Here is a 21949-nt window from a genome sequence, read left to right as displayed (position 1 = left end):
GTGGGGCGGGAGTTGAACGTACCTGTATTTGCAGCCATAACGAGAGCTTGGAGGTAACAAGGGGGGTGATTTGGATAATAATTAATAACCCGAGTTCCAGGGCAACAAGAGCAGCATGCAAATGCGATGGCCCTGCAGTGGCCCCTCTTGAAGAAGAAGGTGCTTTATTGCCTCTGTCAGGCGTTCTCAGCTGTGATTCCTCCCGGCCCCGGTGGCTGGCATACTGCAGCTAAACATTAGGCGGTAATGAATGACAACCCGGCCACTCTGTGCACTTCAGCGGGAAGCTGCCATAATTGGCTCCCCCATCACCGTCATCCCCCCCTGCTCTGCAGAGGAGAGGAGGCGCTGATGGCAAGCACTCTGACAAAATGCAAAGGGCCCTGGGACCCACCGCGGGACTCCGGGGGCCCAGAGCCTCTTGTACCAATGCCATATTTGCACCCTTCCCAAAAACAGAGCCCGGTTGCTTGGGATAGGAAACACGCCACTCTTCCCTTCACTCTGGGAAGTGCCTGACTCCAAGGAGAAAACAGAAGTGCTAGAATTCTTTATATGCGTGCCTGCTTTCTGGGCCTCTGGGTTCCTGCATAAATGCTAGAATGAGAAGATCCACAAGGAAGATGGAAGGAAAAGAAGTGAACACGCTTCATTGGGAGTTTGTTGTCTCCGAAGCAAATCGAAGGCTTTCGCTGTTGTTTTTAATGCCCAACTGGGTGCCCAGACCTTTGTTCTAACTTGACTTCTCCACTAGATATATGATCCTGCACAGGCCGGTTAGCCATCGTGAGTTGCAAATAGCAATAACATCATCCATAACTACTGAAAATGAGACAACATAGCAGTTTAAGACCATATTTAAAAGTTAAAACCGTACCGATAAAAAGTTCTATTCCTATGTGTATCTTCTACTCCACCCCCCAGTTTTTAAGCTTCTTTTATGTTACAACAACAGACCTACTTTCTGTGCCTTGAGTTCCTTAGTAAGGCAATCCTCTGACATCTTGTCTTAAGTGACTGCATTTAATTGCAAATTAAATGCTGTATTTCTTACTAGTACGCAGGCCCAGTGACCACTTGAACTAGAGGGCCAGGAGTAAGCTTGATAATGAAGAGTAAACATTAGTGGACTCTTCAGTGTCGAATGTGAAGTCAAACTCTAGAAAGCAAATACGCGGTGCTTACAACAATAGCACACAGTTATATTCTGAATGAGGTCTTGGTCTTTTTAAAAAATTTTTTTTAATGTTTTTATCTATTTTTGAGAGAGAGAGAGAGAGAGAGAAAGTGGGGGAGGGTCAGAGAGAGAGGGAGACACAGAATCCGAAGCAGGTTCCAGGCTCCGAGCTGTCAGCACAGAGCCCGACGCGGGGCTCGAACTCGCGAACCGCGAGATCGTGACCTGAGCCGAAGTCGGATGCTTGACCGACTGAGCCACCCAGGTGCCCCAGAGGTCCTGGTCTTTGACTTGTAGGCACTGGAAATATGGCTGAGGTTATCATCTGGGATTCGATTGTTCCATAGAGTTAACTTGAACATGTAGAATGGTGCTTTAATTTGGCAATCCACACATATAATGATTTGAGAACAAATGAGCTAGTATCATGAGATAAGAACTGTGTACAGTTTATTGAGTGGTGAGCGGTTCAGCCCAGTCATGAAGAGTAGAGGTTCCTGAAAGACACTGCCTGGGTTCAAGTACAAATGGAACAAAGATGTGCTATGAGGGGCCTTAATAAGTTCACCTTGATTTTTATGGAGCGGTCCCAGAAGATTGTGCCACTAGGGTGTGATGAGCAAGGAATTTGTGATTTTTATATATATCACTAATATATATTTATTAATGATTTTATATACATAAGTTATCTTATACATATAATATATATATATATATTAGTGATTACATATATTATTTATTTTGTATATATAGCACATATCCTGGGTTGAGTGTATTTCAAGAACACAAGGCTTGTTTTTGAAAATGAATGTAATTCACCATTCTAATGAACAAATGAGAAAATCATGATCATCTCAAGGTATGCAGAAAAAAACACTTGACAAAATTCAATCAAGGAAGCATTTTGAGAAACACCCTGAGAACACGGGACTAGGGACACACTGCTTTACTTGACATCTAAATCCCTCAGCAAATATATGTAGTAGTAAAATATTGAAAAGCTTTCTTCCTAAAATAGATAATGAGACAAGGGTACTTACCATCACCTTCCGCTCAACATTATTCAGAAGGTGGTAGACGGTGCAATAAGATAATAAAAATAAGTAAAAAGTATAAGGATTGGAAAACCGGAAATAAAACTTCCTTATCCACAGGGAACCAGACTATGTAGATAGGCCAAAAAAAAAAAAAAAAATCTAAACTCTTAGATCAAGGAAGATAGTTTAGTGAGATCACTGAATACAAGGACAAAGATAACAATCAGTTGTGTTTCCATAGAGCATAGACCAAAAACAAGGCAAAGAGCATCAGAGAAAGACCAGGAGGCCCCAATAAATGACAGGGAAAGAGGTACAAAAAATACTGGCTTGCTCTGGTTTCTGAGGATCTTTGGTCCTTAGTCACATTCCCTAAAAGGCCTGTCTTTCTCACTCTTGGGTTCACTGGGATACTCCAATTCCTTTTTATTGCCAAAATGGGGAAAAAAAATTAAATGAAAAGAATTTCTACTTAAACAAGACTGAGTGCAATGTGTTAGTGTGTTCCTTCTATTGAGGTCCTTTAATTTGTTTAAAAAAATTTTTTATGTTTTATTTTATATTTGACAGAGAGAGACAGAGACAGAGCATGAGCAGGGGAGGGGCAGAGAGATGGAGATAGAATCTGAAGCAGGCTCCAAGCTCTGAGCTGTCAGCACAGAGCCTGATGCAGGGCTCCAACTCACAAGCAGTGAGATCATGACCTGAGCTGAAGTCAGATGCTTAACCAACAGAGCCACCCAGTCTCCCTCCTTTAATTGTTTTTTAATGTTTATTTATTCTTAAGAGAGAGAGAGAAAGAGAGAGAGAGAGAGAGACAAACTGAGCATGAGCAAGGAAGGGGCAGGCTCTAGGCTCTGAGCTGTCAGCACAGAGTCTGACACAAGGCTCGAACTTGTGAACCACAAGATCACGACCTGAGCCAAAGTCAGAAGCTTTACCAACTGAGCCCCCCAGGTGCCCCATCTACTGAGGCCATTTAAATGGCAGTACAAGTATTTTCAAAGATAACAGACACATGAGAACAAAGAAAATGAAAGAGGAGACATCTGTGAACAAGGGATGCCCTACCAGGCTTCCTAGAAAATACTCAGTTGCTGTGTGTAGACATTGAAGTCCGCCATATGCACGTGTGCAGATCCTTTGGACAGCTTTCCAGCCCCTTGAGCTTTCATACAGATATGCCATCACGGATTATGAGATAAGTAAAGAAAACATGCAACATCAAATATGGAAGTCAAAACAAAATAATGTGGAAGAAAGAAATAATGGAGAATATATTCACTTTCTATTGCTGTGTAAGAAATTAGCACAAACAGGCTTAAAATCACTCTCATTTATCAACTTGCAGTTTTATAGATCAGAAGTCCAGGTGTGGCTGGGCTGGCTTCTCTGCTTAGTGCTCCACAAGGCTGAGATCAAGGTGTTGTCCTCCCTGAGATCCCATCTGAGGTTTGGGGAAAGGATCTACTTCCAGGATCATTTGGATTGTTGGCAGAATTCAGTGATCGCAGTTTTGGACCGAAGCTGCTGTTTTCTTTCCAGCTATCTGCCAGGGATTGCTATTAGCTCCTAGAGGCCACTCTCACTGGGGTCTCTGCCACCTGGCCTCCTTCCATCTTCAAAGCCAGCAATGGAGAATCTTCCTTGAATCAACCCTCATTCACTCTTCAAATCTCTTTCACCAAGAAGAGCTCAATCCCATTTAAAGACTCACCTAATTAGGTCAAGCTCACCCAGGATAATCTTTCTTTAAAGTCAGCTTATTCGAAACTTTAGTTACATCTCAAAATCCAGTCACAGCAGCAGCACCCAGATTACTATTCGATTGAAAAACTGAGATCAGGTGCATGTACACCATTGGGTAGGACTTGGGAGTCCACTTAGAAAACTGCCAGCCATATAAAGGTCAGAACAAAACCTCATAAAAAGTAGGATTGAAGTCTTCAAGGATTAATAGAATATTTTGCATCAAGTAAAAAAGAACTGTATGCCATGAAAAAGGAATAATTAGAGAACAAGAAAGCTTTTGGAAATGAAAATCTGCAGCAAAAATTGTTAATTTACAGAAAGATTAGAAGATAACCAAAGGAAAATTAAAATATTGCAAAGGAAAATAACAATCATATAAAAAGCATGAGGAAGAATTAAATTCAATGAATAATACTTGTAAGTCAAGAAATAGAATATTAAGAATAAATAGCCAAAACAATTAAAAAGAATGAAATCTTGCCGTTTGCAACTATGTGGTTGGAACTAGAGGGTATTAGGCTAAGTGAAATTAGCCAGTCAGAGAAAGACAAATATCATATGACTGAGGAATTTAAGATACAAAACAGATGGACATAAGGGAAGGGAAGCAAATGTAATATAAAATCAAGGAGGGGGACAAAACATAAGAGACTCTTAAATACATAGAACAAACTGAAGGCTGCTGGAGGGGTTGTGAGTGGGGTAAATGGGTAAGGGGCATTAAGGAGGACACTTGTTGGGATGAGCACTGTGTGCTATACATAGGGGATGAATCACCGGAATCTACTTCTGAAATAATGATGGCACTATATGCTAATTAACTTGGATGTAAATTTAAGTAAATAAATAAACAAATAAGAATAGACAAAAAAATTTAGAGGTGGCTGCCTTTTAGTACTAATTGATTTGCTTGTAATGAAAATCAGAATTTCATTTTAAGATTTAGGTATGACAGATTCTGACACAGAACAGTATTGATAATATATTGAGTTTTTAAAAATTTATTCATTTATTTTGAGAGAGAGAGGGAGAGAGCAGGAGAAGGCAGGGACAGAGAGAGGGAGGGAGAGGATTCCAAGCAGACTCTGTGCTGCCAGCACAGAGCCCGACGTGGGGCTCGAACTCACGAACTGTGAGATCATGACCTGAGCCGAAACCAAGAGTCAAATGCTAACCGACTGAGCCCCCAGGTGCCCCGATAATATGTTACCCGATGAAAAACAAAGAGTGGAAGAATAATACACATAATATGATTTAATTTCTGCAAAAATAAGGCAGTAAGTTTCAAATGCTAGGATACCCCTAGAGGAAAATTTTTGAAGAACATAGAAGATGCTGGGTTAGAGAGTGAAGTGTCTGAAACAGACAGTTTCTGGTGATGGCAAGACTCAGGCAAGACCCTGAGAGAGGGTAGCTTACGGGCAGTGGAAGAATAGGTTCAAAGAGAAGACATTAAGAAAATAGGGGGCTTGTGCTCCACTCCACACTGGTCTGCAGTGTAGACCCTGTTTCCTTCCATCGGAGCATTTGGACCACCATCAGAGAATACTTGTTCTCTGAAATTGCTCAGAATTCAGGACGTGAGTACTGAATTTCATTTACTCCTGTTTTATAGTGGCCACAATTTTAAATCTTACTGCACAGAACTTGAGCAGTTTCCCTCCACTTGTAGTGTTGGCAATGCCTGCTGCCTGGTTCACCCTGGTAATGGCTTCACCTTGTTTGTCCAACCCTCTGGCTCTCTCTTCTGTCTCCCAGAAACTCTGCGATCTGCCTGTGATGTGCTAGTGGAAAGGAATTTAGCCTTGCCAGGTTTGGGTGAAGAGAGCAATTTTCAGAATGGGTCTGAAACTGAAAACTTTTCCCCACTCAGAAAAAAAAAGATGTCTCCACTAGACTTGCTCTGAATTAATGTCAGACGCCTCCCTTGATAGCCAAGTCTTTAAGGTTTCCTTTTTTTAATGTTTATTTATTTTTGAGAAAGAGAGACAGAGCACAAGTGAGGGAGGGGCAGAGATAAAGGAAGACACAGGATCTGAAGCAGGCTTCAGGCTCTGAGCTGACAGCACAGAGCTGGAGGCAGGGCTTGAACTCACGAACCACAAAATCATAACCTGAGCCAAAGTTGGATGCTTAACAGCTGCGCCACCCAGGCGCCCCATAAGGTTTCCTTTTTGACCATCCTCTGCCCTCTTACATGTAGGCACCTTCAACTGTGTAATAGCATAGTCCCCCAAGATCTTATAACTTAATTTTTTTGTTTCTCAGAGGAATTGTTAAATACGTATATTATAGTGATATTCACTTAATATATACATTTTGCCCTCATTTTCTTAAGAACTTTTAGACAAATGAAAAGAATATAAACTTCATTTTAGATTGAAATTCCCTTTATATGCTGCTACTATACAGCTTTGGCAATGTTTTAAGAGGGAGAGGTTTTATTTAACTGCATTTGCTCAGCAGCTTTTGAGTTATGAGATTAGGCAAAATAGACTGTATAATGCATAGTGCCTATTCCCCAGAGGGATTTGACCCAGGCATAACTTAGATAGGAAAGTCTGTGTTCAGAACCAAACTCTGCCTTCACGTAATTGTGCACAATCCTCCTTGCATTAATGTTTCCTTAAGTTCATTTTAAAAAATGGTATGCCCGCTCTTCCTTGACTCTGAGACATCCCTCGATTTCAAATGGGAAGTAGATTTTCATGTCCCTCATTCTTAGAATCTAGGACATAAGCTATGGTCAATTATATAAGGTATGACTATTCCTGCAGTCCTGCTCCCCGCTATGTTCTGAATCACATAAGATCACTTAGGTCTTCAAGGCTAATTTTTGCACAAGGAAGACTGTTTGTTGATCCCAGTAGCTTACAGGAAGTGCCCAGGCAAGCACATTCAGCCACATGGGATGAAATCAATCAAGGTTTCTACTTTGCAGCTGTATTAAAATCATTCCAGTAGTATCCACTTAGGGTATCTCAGGGCTAGTAAAAAGCTTTATATCTTCTCTACCTTATAGTGTCCATCAGTGGCTACCAAAGCTACTCTCATAATTACTTAATCCAAGTGTTAAGAAGGGTGCTTTTTCTGCGATCCAGCTCCAAGCCAAGTCTCCCTCGTACACCCACACCCCACCTTTCTCTGTCTCAATTATCCTACCCTTATAGAAATCCTTGATCTTCCTCTGCACGTCTGAAATTCAGAGCACCATGAGTAGGCTCTGGCAGGACATAGGTCAATACTGGTTAGCAGATTTGACTCCATTCTCTAGGCTGTTGGGAAAGTGTCCCTTCCCATATTAAATTCCCCATGTTGGTCTTTCCCACAGCTAGAAGTCAAAGATTCATATATGACCCAGACACAATCACAGCTAACTCCAATGAACCTACTGTCTGGTAGAGACACATTACTGAAGATCAGCAGGATTCCTGCAGTTACCAAAGAGAGGGAGGGACATTTCAGCAACAGCATGAAGATCAGCATGTGGGCATATGAAGCAACGAGTACCCACTTTGCAGGATGGATTGCAATGCCGTTTTCAATAGAGCAATAGCAAGATCTAAAGCCATAAGTGAAAGCTGTTGTCATATTTATTGTCCAGACATTTTCTTCTCATGTCTTCATTGTATCTCCATCACGATCACCTGTATACGGAGTTCTTCCCCAAATGCTTACTAGTAATTCCATTCCTATTTCCTAGATCGAAAAGGATGCCTAGAACTCAAGATTTTATATACAATATCTGATTCCCACCATTACCAGAGAGACCTGGCAGGCCTGAGTGGTAATAGCTATGTCCGCTGTGAGGATGGGACTGGGGTTAAGATTCCAAATTATAAGAAATGGTGAAATCAAGGAAATGGATGAGTGACTAAATCCAGATCTATAAAAGGAAAGCAAGATAGGGGCGCCTGGGTGACGGTAGGTTAACTGTCTGACTTCGGCTCAGGTCATGATCTCACAGGTCATGAATTCGAGCCCCATGTCAGGCTCTGTGCTGACAGCTCAGAGCCTGGAGCCTGCTTCAGATTCCACGGCTTCCTCTCTCTCTGCCCCTCCCCCACTTGTGCTCTGTCTCTCTGTCTCTCTCTCTCAAAAGTAAATAAACATTAAAAAGAAAAGAAAAGAAAGATATATTTATAAGGTAGAACACATTCAGATCCCACAGCTGAGGAATTAGGGAGCAAAGACCAAGGTTGGGTGAAAGAATTAAGAACTCACAGATTACAAACTGGATAAACATTATCAAGGTATGGAGTACAGCAAGGTTAATACCTTGAACCCCAGTTGTGGTAAAAATCTAGGTGACTATAAGGATATGTTGTTGTAAATGTGGGATATGCTGATTCAAAGGACAAGAGCCGGGTATACATGTAGCTCCTGGCCCAAATCCCAGAAAATCACCCACCTGATCCTATGTATATTAATATACATTCCTAAGAGGTCAATAGGTAGGATGAAAATTGTTCCATTTTTTTTAACCAATTGTTCCAGCTTTTTTAACCAAAAAGCTCCTTGTGAGCAAATATTCAACATAAAAAAATCTCCAGCAAGTGAGCTTAAAGTCATACAATTAAATCCTTAAGAGCCTCTTAATGTCAAAATCTAGGTTTCTATAATTAACCTTGATAAACTATATTATAAAACACTTTAATGGCCTTCGTGTCAGTTTTCTATCGGTATGTAAAAAGTTACTACAAATCTAACAGGTTAAAAGCACACTCACTTATTAGCTCATAGTTCTTTTGCTCAGAAGCTTGATAGAGCATGCCTGGGTTCTCTGCTGAGGTTGAAGTCGAGATGTCCGGAGGCTGCGTTCTCATCTGGAGCTGAAGACTCTCTCCCAACCCTTCTTATTATTGGAAGAAATCAACTCCCTGTGGTTATAGAACTGAAATCCCCATGAACATGCTGCTGTCAGCCAGGGACAGATCTCAGCTCTAAGAGCTGTTCCTTTCCCACATCCACCCCCCTATAAAATCGGCAACACACAACTTCCCTCATGAAAAATCCCTCTCATATTTTCTATCTCTCTGATTTCTTCTTCTACACCCACTCAGGGACAACTGTCTGACTTGAAGGGGTTCATGTGATTAGGTCAGGCCCATCTTGATAATCTCTATATTTTATGGTCAACTGATGAGAGATTCCAATCACATCTGAAAAATCAATCATAACGGTACCTAGAGAAATATCTGAAGCCTGCAAGGAGTCAGCCTCTTTAGGCCATATCTGCTATCCGTTCCCTCCTCTTCAACTGGTTCTCTCCAGTGACCCAAATGTCCGTCATCCTTTTGAACACAGAATTTTGCCACCTACTGTCTTTGCTTATTATTTTCTCTTTTCCTGAGTTGCTCATTCACCCCATTTCCACTATGAGAAATCCTACTTAACTTCTACTAATAAAAGGACAATTTTTTAGGGCATTCTCTTCCACCATAAATGACTAGAAAACTGGACAATATATAGGAAACAACTCTTTTTCAGGCAATAAATGAAAAGCAGTTGATTCATTAGAGAAGGGAAATAAATATAGTGAACTCTATGAATCCGCTGGATTTCCACTGGCAATACATTTCTGGACTACATAATTCAAGAAGGAAGAATCCAAACAAAAACTGGCAGTCTCACAGACTTGGGGAGATGGGGTGTGGAGTTCAGAGATGCCAACATGACTAGAATTTGCAGGGCAGAGTCCCAGAGAGAAGTAACTCATACAGAGAAATCGTTTTAGAAATCTGCATGGGTGCCTAAGGTCTCTGGCCGACTACCAATCTATGTATCCATTAGGAAATTCCACAATCAATGCCAGGGAAAGAGCAAGTACTAAAGAACCTTAAGTTGAACAATTCCCAGAACTTCACACAGGGTTGGAAATCCTTTAGGTCCTTACCATCCAGAGAGGAGAGGCTATCTAACACATAGGACACTCACTAGAACACTAGAAGGGTCACACGTTATTAGGGTGAAAAGCAAAGGCTACTCTACTCCTGCCCTAAGTTTAAAAACATGCCTCAAAAGAATCACTTGATCCACGAGTAATTATATTGCCTGAAAGAATAAATTTCAACACTGTGTAAAAGAATACTACAGAGGGGTGCCTGGGTGACTCGGCAGTTAAGCTTCTGACTCTTCGTTTTGGCTCAGATCATGATCTAAAAGTTCATGAATTCAAGCCCTGTGTTGGGCCCCATGCTGACATTGAGGAGCCCTTGAGATTCTCTCTCTCTCTCTGCCCCTTCCCTGCTGACTCCATCTCTCAAAATAAATAAATACACTTAATTTTTTTTTAAAGAATACAATAGAATCCAGCAAAGAATTATGGAATATTCAAAATGTCCAGCATTAAATTTAAAAAGCACTAATGTGAAATAGAAAGAAATGTGGTCTATAATCAAGGGTTGGGGTGGGGGATGGGAGGGATAAAGAAGGAACCTGTGGATAGAAATCTATCCACAAAGAAAAAGAAAAATTAAATTCGCATGACTTAAAAACAGTATTTTAAATATTATAAATATGTTTAAGGGTTAAACACACACATGAATCAAATGGGAAAAGAAATAAAAGGTGCTTAACAAAACAGAGTAGAGTTTCCAGAGATGAAAGTGTCTGAACTGAAAATTACATGGATGAGTTTTAAAACCGATTAGACATTGAAGAAGAAAATGTCAGTGAACTTGATGACATAGTAACAGAAAATATCCAAACTAAAACACAGAAGGAAAAAAGACTAAAAAACAAAAAGACTCAGTGTCTTATGGGAAAATAACAAATTCTGGTCCCAGAAAAGAGTAGAAAAACAAAACTATTTGAAAAAATCATGACTGAAATTTTTCTAATCTGATGATGGTCATCACCCATTTATCCATGAATCTCAATAAACTCCAAGCTGAGTCAACATATGGAAAAATCACACCAGCGACATCACAATCAAACTGCTACATACCAGGTGTAAAGAAACACAGCCCGTGAGTGGGAGAGAGCAAAAATGCTAGTAAAAGGGCATTATCAAACTTGGAACCAGACCCATGAAAAGAGTATGGATAGAAAAAGACCACATCCATGCAAAACTATTGCAAATGTCAGAAGCTGCGAACAGAAGATTTTCTGATACATCTCTGAAAAAATAAATAAAAGCAAAGCACTTTAAGCAAGCCCAGGAGAATACTTATAAGCACCTTGAATCAGAAATATGAAGCTAAAAGAAAGAAATGTACCCAAAACAGGGTAGAAACAAAATTAATTTTCCTGCTGAAAGAAATAGAAGAAAAAGACAGGATCATATCAAAAAAGAAGCTAAGTCACTGGGTGTCCAAGTGAGATTAGATTTGAATGCAAACGTAAATAGAATTGAAGAAAATCAGGAAAGCAACAAAGGGAATAAAAATGAAATAAAAGAATAAAATAAAAAATAAAATAAAAGCTGGTAAAGTGAGGGGCACCTGGGTGGCTCAGTGGGTTAAGCATCCGACTCCAGGTCATGATCTCACCATTGAGAGTCTGAGCCCTGCATCTGTCAGTACAGAGCCTGCTTTGGATCCTCTGTCCCCACCCCCTCCCCCGCTCATGCTCCCCTGTGCGCGCTCTCTCTCTCTCTCTCTCTCTCAAAAATGAACTTTTTTTTTTTTTTAAAGAAAGCTGGTAAAGTGATAAAAATGGTAAACTGGAACACAGATGACTGGTGTCACTGAAGAAAAATATCAAAACAATTTAAGAGACCTAAAGTTTAAAGTATAACACAAAAGAGAGAAAGAGAGAGAGACTTTTAGACTTTCCAGAAATAAAAGAATCCATCCATTGAAAGGGCTCAGGAGTTACTAGAGAAAACCAACCTAGAACGATATATACTCTGAGACATAAAATAAAAATATGCAAGGACTCTGGAAGAAGAAAAGATGAAATAAATTGCAGAGGCAAGACAAATAGATAGACTGCTCAAAAGCAACAGAGAAAAACATGGTAACAGTGAAGCAGCATTTTCAAGAAACAAGGAAAGAAAGTACGAACCAGGGATATTATAGCCAATCTGTCCTTCAGGATTTAAGGTTATAGAAAAACAGTTCTGCATAGGCCTGAACTCATATGGTGTATGCACGTATACCATATACATGTGCCCTTCCTGAGGAAATCTATTACAAGACAAACTTTATCTAGTCACCTGGCCAAATCTGGGACATTTTAGCACAAAACAATAAAATAGTCAAATTATAAGTCATTAAAAAATAAGAATTAAAGAGTCCATACCAATGAGAGATGGAGAGAGAGAAAGAGAAAGACAGTGAGAAAGGTGGTAGATAGATACATACATACATACATAAATACATACATACATACATACATACATACATACATACATACAGAGATAGATAAGAAAGAGAGAGGGAGAAATGGGATGGAAACAGGGGTCTCTTATTTAGAGCAGAATGCTAAGGGCTAGCAGGTAAATATACAGGGAGTACTGGAGTTGGTAAACTATCATTTTCCAACCATCATGGTAAATACTGGATTAAGCAAGAATCATCAATGGATGCTAAACCTAAGAGATATTTGTGATGAAGAATAGAATATTTACATAGTCTTAAAATGTCCATAAACTGCTTTACATTGCAGAAGATTACAAAACAGTAATTATGCAAAGGAAAAAAACTCAGCACCATGACCAGGCGATTAAAATAATAGCACCTCTGAGGGATAGATGAATATTGTGCACTTCCAGAATATCGTGTGATACCCTGAGGAGGACACAGCATCACCCACATAATATTCCTGCTGAGAATATGTTACTTCAATCTGCAAGGAAACATAAGATAAACATAAAAATGGAAATAGTCTAGTTAAAAAGGGGGGCTGTATTCTTTTAAAATTATCACAAAAGCCAAAAAATGGCTACAGAAGTGTTCCAGATTAATCAGGCTAAAGAGACATGACAGCTAAATGCAATGTCCGATATAGACTGAGTCCTCTAACAGAGAGAGAAAAAGCTTGCTATAAAGGACAATACAAAATCAACTGGCAAGATTGCAATATACAGACGGTAGGTTGGCTAAAAACACCAAGTCAATGGGAATACATGAGGTTGATAACTGTCATGTAAAGGAATATTCACATTTTTAGAAACTCATGAAGTATGTAGTGGTAAAAGGTCATGATGTATGTAACTTACCCTCAAACGATCCAGAAAAATCATGAGAGAGAGAGAGCAAAGATATAATAGAGCAAATGATTATGCAAGTAGAGTAAATGCTAACTATAGGTAAATCTGAGCAAAGGGCATGTGAGTTTTCCTTGAATTATTTTAACTCTTACAATGTTTTTGTAAATTTGAAAATATTTGCAAATGAAATTTTTACCAAATATACTTATAGAAGAATATGAAAAACATCTCCATGCCTATAAACTTGACAGTTATATAAAACACACAAATTCCTTGAAAAAATTAACAAAATTTACTTACATACAAACCTGAATAGCCTTGTATGTATTAAAGAAATTAAATTTGTTATTAAAACAAAGCTCTATCTCCCGAAAGAAAACTCCAGGTCCAGATGGCTTCACTCTGAGTTCTATCAAACAATTAAGACAGGAATATTGCCAAACCTATGCAAACACTTTCAGAAAATGGAGAAGAGGATATAGTTCCCAACCCACTGCATGAGGCCAACATTAAGCTGATACCAAAGAGACACCGCAATAAAACTAAAAAAAAAAAACAAAAAAACAAAAAACACAAAAAAAACCCCACACAGTTCTCTCAGTCTTCAGAAAAAGCATTTACCCAACATAATGATACACCACTACACACACACTAAAATGGCTAAACTTAAAAATCTGACAATATCAGGTGTTGATGAGACTGTGGAGCAACTAGAACTCTTATATACCACTGATTGGGATGTAAAACTTTGGAAAGCAGTTCATCAGTTTCTTGTGAAGTTAAGTGACACTTACCATATGACACAGAAGTTCCTCTGTAGGTGTGTAGCCAAGAAAAGTAAAAATATACGTCCACAGGGGTGTCTGGTTGCCTGAGTTGGCTAAGCATCGAACTCTTGATTTCAGCTCAGGTCATGATCTCACAGTTCATTAGATCTAGCCTCACATCAGGCTCTGCACTGACAGCATGGAACCTGCTTGAGATTCTCTCTCCCTTCCTCTCTGCCCCTCCCTGGCTCTCTCTGTCTCTCCCTCTTTCTCAAAATAAATAAATAAATAAAACATAAACATAAACATAAATAAATAAATAAATAAATAAATACAACATTGGTCCACAGAAAGACTTATGCATTAATGTTTATAAGCAGTTTTATTCACATTTTATTCAGTATCTACGAACTGGAAACAACCCAAATGTCCATCAACAGGGGAATGGATAAACATATTGTTGTATACAATGGAATACTACTCAGCATTAAATGACTGTTTAAATATGCAACCACTCGGGGTGCCTGGGTGGCTCAGTCGGTTGAGCATCCGGCTTCGGCTCAGGTCATGATCTTACAGTTTGTGGGTTTGAGCCCCGCATCAGGCTCTGTGCTGACAGTTTGCTCAGAGCCTGCACCCTGCTTCAGATTCTGTGTCTCCTTCTCTCTCTCTGCCCCTCCCTGGTTCATACTCTGTCTCTCTCTGTCTCTCAAAAATAAATAAATGTTAAAAAAAATTTTTTTAAATAAATAAATATGCAACCACATAGGTGAATAGAAAAAAAGAGAAAAGTATGCCAATATTAAAAGTGCCCATCTGTGATCTTATTTTTATGGAATTAAACACCAGGAAAAACTATAGTGACTAAAAGCAATGCAGCAGTTGCCTGGGGGAAGGAGGAGAGTAAATATCAACTGAAAAGGGGCATGACAGAATATTCTGGGAGGATGGAAACATTATATAGACCGGGGTGGTAGTTACATGGGAATATATACTCAAAGTCCTTGACTTGCACACTTAAAATGGGTACATTTTATAACATGTAAATTAGACTTCAAAATGTTCATTCAAAATCCTTCTTACCCTTTTTAAAAAAATTTTTTTAAATGTTTATTACTTTTGAGAGAGAGACAGAGTGTGAGCAAAGGAGGGGCAGAGAGAGAGGGAGACACAGAATCCAAAGCAGCTCCAGGCTCTGAGCTGTCAGCCCAGAGCCCGAGCGGGGCTCGAACCCACGAACCGCGAGATCATGACCTGAGCTGAAGTCACTTAACAGACTGAGCTACCCAGGTGCCCCAAATCCTTCTTATCCTTTAAATCCCACTTTGAATGCTACCTTTTAAATGAAACCTTTCCCAGTCTCCCCATTCGTTAGGGAATGCTTCCTCCCTGCACCTCCCACTGCCCACCACCAAGACCCTATTACAGCTCTCTACAAGTCTGTTTTCACCACAGATGATGGTGAGTGTCCCTCAACCATTTGAATTTACTTCCCTCCTTAACCCACAGAAATCTATCTTGCACCTGAACCTCTCCACCAAAATGATTTTTTCCTAAAGTCAGTAATAACCCACCAATTTCCAAGTCCAATGACCACTGAATAGTTCTTACCCTCGCTGGCTCCTTTTTAGCATCTGAAACACATCTCATTCCTCAAACTACCTAAGCAACTTACTTGTGTGCTATCAACAGTCTCTTTAGTTTCATGTTCAGGTTCCTTTTCCAACTTACCTTTAAATAATTCTCTGGGCTTTCGCTCTGTCTTTTCTTACGGAATAAACTTCCTGTGTAAGATTTTTCAGTCCAACAGCTTCTACTGCCTCGATGTTGATAACTTCACAATAGGCCTTTTATCTTCAGTTTTTTCACCTGAACTCAATACTCACTCACCTGCCTACCTTCTGGATATCAAAGACTTTCAAATGATGCTTGTCCAGAATTTACCTCATTTTTTAAACTCCCAGATGTATTCTTCCTCTTGTATTCTCTCTCTTCTTGGGAAACCACATACACCAAGTCACCCAAACTGAAGCTAGAGATTGTCATAAACTTGTGACTTTTCCTGAATGTCCAATCGGCCAATAGCCCTATTGACCCCATTTCTTACGAGTCCCCAAATCATTTATTTACTCTGTTTCAGACATAAGTCGGAATAATATTAATACAAGATGAAGCTTATATTCCACCTCAGATTTAAGAAGTAGCCATGTTGATTTTTTAAGGCAAATGAGCAAAAGAAAATTCTCATCAGGGAATTAGATCTGTGGGCTTCAATATCAATGAAGGGGGCAAGCTGGAGATGGAAGCACAGATTTCAGAGCCCTTGGTATTTACATTCACACGAGTATGGGCACCCAGCAGTGGACCAGAGTTAGAAGCCTAATGACCTTCTATTTCCCCATGGGAAGGAAGGTTGGCTGCAGAGGCAGGAATTGCAGGGAGAAGTGAAAGCTTAAAAGAGCCACTTTGGAAAATGAGAAAGGATTGAACAAGCCACGTGGGACACGGTCCCTGAGCAGCACTGAGAGAAGGAGGCAAGAGAACAAGGAAACGAGGAGGTTCAGTGTCCCAACCAAAAGATCCTATGATGTACCATGATGATGACTATCTTGGATTGTGAATGGAGAGAGGCCAGCCATGAGTGGGGGTCCTGACAGACTCGGACAACAAGAGGAGTCAAGAAATTGGAGGTCACAGGGCAACCTGGGTGGTTCTGTCGGTTAAGCGGCCAACTCTTGATCTCGGCTCAGGTTATTATCTCATGGTTAGTGAGTCTGAGCCCCGTATGGAGACTGCTCAGGATTCTCTCTTCTTCTTTCTCTGCCCCTCTCCCTCTTGTGCTCTGTCTCTCTCTCTCTGACAAAATAAATAAATTTAAAAAAAAAGAAATTGGAGATCACAATGAGAGCAGAGCATAGACACACAGCGTAAGTAACAGAAAAACCTGTATAAGGTCAAAGATTAGGATAGAAAATTGATACCCAGGGGCCCTGGAAGGGCCGTGATAGAATTGTGATTTAGGGGCACTGTATGCAAGGACACTGAATCTCCCTGGTATGTTAGCTGTTTTGGGGGGTTACCAAGAAGGCTTTAGCCAGACACCAAAGTACTCTTTGAAGATGATAAAAGGACAGGAAGTCTCCAGTCACCCATAACATCTTGAGAAAAAGCAAAGAATGTTAGTCTAAGAGACTTAAGATTCTTAGCAAATCTGATATAACTAGAGATTCAGAAATTTGGCTCTAGGCAAACCCTGGGATGTCTGTCCTCATACAGGGGATTTCTTTCACTCACAAGCTTGGCTGAAGGTCATCCTGGTGACCACCACACAATGGACAGCATCATTACTAGGCCCTTAAGTATTAAAATGACCCTCAGTGTAACCAGATCAGGCACTGTGCTCATTCTAGACGTGCACAAGTTTTCAGCAAAACCTGTGTATGTTTACTGCTCATTTATTGGGGGGATGGCACTGGGCCAAGAGCCAACCAGGTATATTGAGGATACCAAAATGCGTAAATGTGACGCCCTACATTCTAAGACAGGAGAAAATGTGTGCGTACGAGAAGAGAGAAACAGGACAGCGGGTACAAACCAACTCAAACAAGAGATACTGCCAGTGAGCAAAGGAGTGTAGAAGCGATGGGGGTCTCTCTCTCTCTCTCTCTTCTTTTTTAACGTATGATTTATTTATTTTGAGAGAGAGAGAGCGAGAGAGCGAGTGAGCGAGGGGAAGAGAGGGAGAGACAGAGAATCCCAAGTGGGTTCCTTGCTATCAGCGCAGAGCCCAGCTCGGGGCTCGAACTCCTGAACCTCGAGATCACGACCTGAGCCAAAACCATGAGTTGAACGCTTAACCGGCTGAGCCACCCAGGCTGCCCCAATTGTGGGTCTCTCTTTGGCACCTCCACCACTTACCTCTTCCCACTCTTCCATTAAAACGATATAAAGAGCTTGAGACAAGACTTTCAAATGCCTTCAGAAACTAGTCAGCTCTATACAAAGACTCCCATTTTTATTTGTTTCTAAGGGGTGACGGGCAAGAGGCCCGTGGCCGCCACAGTCTAGAGGCCAGAGCTGAGGCTCTGATTTGTTATTTTCTGTTTATTTACTTATTTTTCTATAAAGACTTCCAATTTTCTGAAAATTCGAGCTTTCCGCTGGAAATCTCTCAGGCCCTCTGATTCTGGCCGGAGCCTGTGAGATGCGCACACATTTCCAAGGCTGGATTAAGCAGGTCATTTCTAGCCTCCTTTGGCCTCGACGAGAAGCCAGCTTTCCCCCAAATTGCAGGTTCTCCCAGGAAAAGGCTTCGCCGCCCCCTGTCTATTCTATTTTGTCTCCAGAATTGATGGAGCAACGGATGTGTCGTGCGGGAGCAAAAGGAGAGCGAAGGGAATTTGCACATGTCAACATCATGTTGGCAGCAAAATGCCACCCTCCTCTGTGTCTGGAGGCCCAGCAGCCTAAGCATGTACCTGCCAAGATAAGGATCGATGGAGAGAAGCCAGGGCCCAGGGAAAGCCTCCCAACCAAAGTATTTCTAGTCAGTAATAATAGACGCAAGGCCTAGATAAGTCACTCAGAGGCCTGTCTCCGAGAGTGTTTTCCTGTGGCGATCAGCCGAAGACAGTGTGTGTGCGTTGAAGCAACCTAGGTCCCGGGGAAAGAGTCCCCAGGGTTCAGAAGTGTCTCCCACTGAGTCGTGGCTGCAGAGGCCAAGCGCCCGTGGCTACAGGGAGCTCCCCGGCGACGTCCTTCCTTGAGAGCCCTTGGGTCTGGACTCTCTGCCATCAGGGTTCGAACCCTTTCCACCGAGTTCCCCACGTGGGGCCACGAGGGAGCCAGGGGGCTGCTTCTGCAACACGGAGCCACCCCGAAGCACCTCGGTGGTGGCGGCAGGAAGCCAGAGTTGAATTCCATTTAAATAAAATGCCAAAAGGCAGTCAGCGAAAGTGACATTTATGGTGTTACTACAAATGCATTCAGTGGGAAAAGCTCAGTAGCAGAAGCAAGGGGGAAAAAAACAAGCTGTAGTGAAAACTGCCATCTGTATATTGTGCCCGTTTTTAATATTCTGTATTCTCATAAAAAGTGTTGTTTCTGTCACTATTCAATCTCACAAACTCACACAGAACACTGTTAAAAGTCAGCAGTGTGTGAAATGGTATTTTAAAATAAATGAAACCCGCTCGCAGAGCTGCGGAGGAATATTGCAACGCTGGGCGCTGACAGACAGGCACTGAAAAGTAACAACCGTTATCATCTTAAAGCAAAGCGGATTAAATAAAAACCCACAGCCAGTGGTGCATTACCAAGTCTGATATTGACACAGCTGCTGTGGTGGTGATTTTTCATTGTCTCATCAAGACAAAGCATCATGGGGTATCAATCTTCCCTCTGTCAGGCCAGGCCTGGTATAAAGTTTTTCGTTTACATTTTCATTATATCCCTTTTATCTCCGGTGCCAGCGTTTTTTCTTAACTGTGGGGTCGGATGACCCACGGGGCACTGTTGGGCTATTACCTCCAGGCCAGAGGAGCCTCTTCCTGGGGCAGAGGGTGGCCGTCCCCACCCCCAGCCCCACCTCCCAGCTCCTTCCGAGGGCCAAGGTGGTCATTATCGTGCGTGCGGGGGACCATTAGACGCTGTAATGTGCCCGTGTTTGGATGTGGGAGAGAGAAATAAAGAGCAGGAGGGAAAGAGATAACGACTAGGAGAATTAGAAGGGCCTGTTGGAGGGGATTTGATATTTTTCGCTTTCCACTGGCAAGAAGGGGCAGAGTTAGAAAATACGCAAGTCTCTTGAGAACACTCCGGCGGAGAAACCGGATTAGAGCTTAACTTTCACACCCCACTCTTTTATTTTCTGGCCTGGCTCACTCTCCCTTGAATTGGCCTTCAATTTCAAAAGTTGGCTGGTCTGTGGAAAGTATATTCTGATTTGACTCACAGAAGGCTTTATCTTTGAGAAGGATCAGTCTTATTCGGGAGATCCTGATAGTTTTCTCTATGCTTCCTCCGGCTCTGACGCCCTCTGCTTTGGAAGTTGATTAGTGTGATTTCTCTGGGAGAGAAAATGCAGCTATGCGATATTGCCCAGTAGTTTGAGCTCTAGCCATGTTAAGTCATTGGCCCCAACGGCAGGGAAGCCTTGACCGTTAAGTTCTTTTCACACAGGTTAGAAATGTGTGCTTTTATATGATTGAGGTGGATCTAACAAAGGGAGTCGGGCTTAAAGTCCCAACAGGGGTTCTGACTCTTTGAGCAGCTCCCACAGATCTCCCTGGAGGCCTCTCCTGTGTGCTATCCATGCCAGCAACAAGCAAGTCGGGCCCGAGGGTGCCATGGAAGTCTGGGTGATGCTCACTGGCCACTGAACAAATACCCTCAGTACTCAACATGTCCGTGGCTTAACAGAATAGAAGTTTCTCATTCGTGTCACAGCCCACATGGGTTAGGCTGCCCTCCCACACCTTCTGGAACGTATGGCTCCCAAAGTCACTGCTAAAGGAAAGAGCAAGCAACCAGGTATGACATAGGAAGTTTCTAGGGCTTGACATGACAGAGGCTTCCATCTTTTCTGCTGACATTCCACTGCCCAGGGCTCAGTCCCTCTGCCTCGACCTAACTGCACCCCGGCTGAGAATCTTCTAGGAGTCATGTACGTGCTCTGAAAAGACATGCGGTGAACACAGAAAACTTTTTTTTTTTTTTTTTGTCATAGAAGCAGGACAGGGAGGGAAGGGTGAAGTAGAGGGACAGTATGAAATTAGTGCTAGGAAGAGAGAAAACATTGCTCAACTCCCGCCTTCTCCTGTTTAGCCACGCTACCAAATACAGTCACCATACCTCCCACCACGATGCCACCAATCCTTGCCTTCCAACAGAAAGTAGAGAGTCCACAGAAATGGTTACTAAACTGTGTTCCAGCTATGACTTCTCCAGAAGAGTGACTGGAAACACTGCAACTACTAATTTTGCGAATGAATCTGGGAGTTCACCGCACTCCGTCAGTGTTCTAGAATGAATATTGGTGTCCCCCAACCCCCAAATTCATATGTTGGAAGCTTAACCCCCAAGATGATGGTACTGGGAGGTGGGGCTTTGGGGGGTGGGTGATTAGGTTATAGGGGCAGAGCCCCGTGAGTGGAATCGGTACCCTTATAAAAGAGGCCCAAGAAAGCCCCCCGCCTTGTCCCTCTATCCCATGAGGTCATGGTGGGAAGACAGCCTTCCATGTGGAAGCAGGCTCTCACCAGACACTGAGCCTGCTGGTGCCACGGTCGCAGATCTCCCAGCCTCCAGAATCATAAGACAGAAATGTTTGTCGTTTATGGCCACCCTGTTTATGGCATTTTTGTTAAGGCGGCTCAAATGGGCTCAGGCGGCGAGGCGGTTCTTGTCCACATTCTCTACAGAGGTTGCAACAAAGCAGCGGCTTCGGTTGACCCGCAGGCTTCTTTACTCACACATGAACCACTTGCACAGGAAAGACTCAAAACTGTGTGACCGGGCCAGTTACGACCCTTTGTTTATCTCCCCTTATGCGTGGTCTTTCCATGCGCTCTCTCCGCCCACCGGTGTCTCCATGGCTGGGCTTCTTCCATGGCAGCCACAGGCTCTTGGAGAGAACTTCCCAAAAGAACCAGCAGGATATGCATAGCCTTTTCCAACCAAGCCTCACAAGTCAGGTGGTATCACTTCTGCCACATGCTGCTCGAGGCAGTCACAAAGTCCCCCAGTAAAACAGGCCAGGTTCAAGGGGAGGAGATAAACACCTCGTGGTTCTAAAAAGCCACGACAGACTTGAAAAGCTTTTAAACTGCTCATCTTGCAAAAGACCGATGTTCAAATTAAATCTCTATCCGTCCAAGTTCCTAGATGGAAATGGAAAAAGTCAGCCTACAATCAGAATAGGCTGAAAATATTAGTTGTAAAAGTGAAGCAAAAAAAATATATATATGTGTGTATGGGTAGGAGGCACTCATTTCTTTTTTATCTTAGGGACCTAATTTAACCACATGTATGCTATGTTTACACTCAACAACAAAAGCCT

Source organism: Panthera pardus, unplaced genomic scaffold (genome assembly GCF_024362965.1).
Source record: "Panthera pardus isolate Hobbes unplaced genomic scaffold, ASM2436296v1 HiC_scaffold_21, whole genome shotgun sequence".
Classification (NCBI taxonomy): domain Eukaryota; kingdom Metazoa; phylum Chordata; class Mammalia; order Carnivora; family Felidae; genus Panthera; species Panthera pardus.
Note: the sequence above shows the minus strand (reverse complement) of the source record.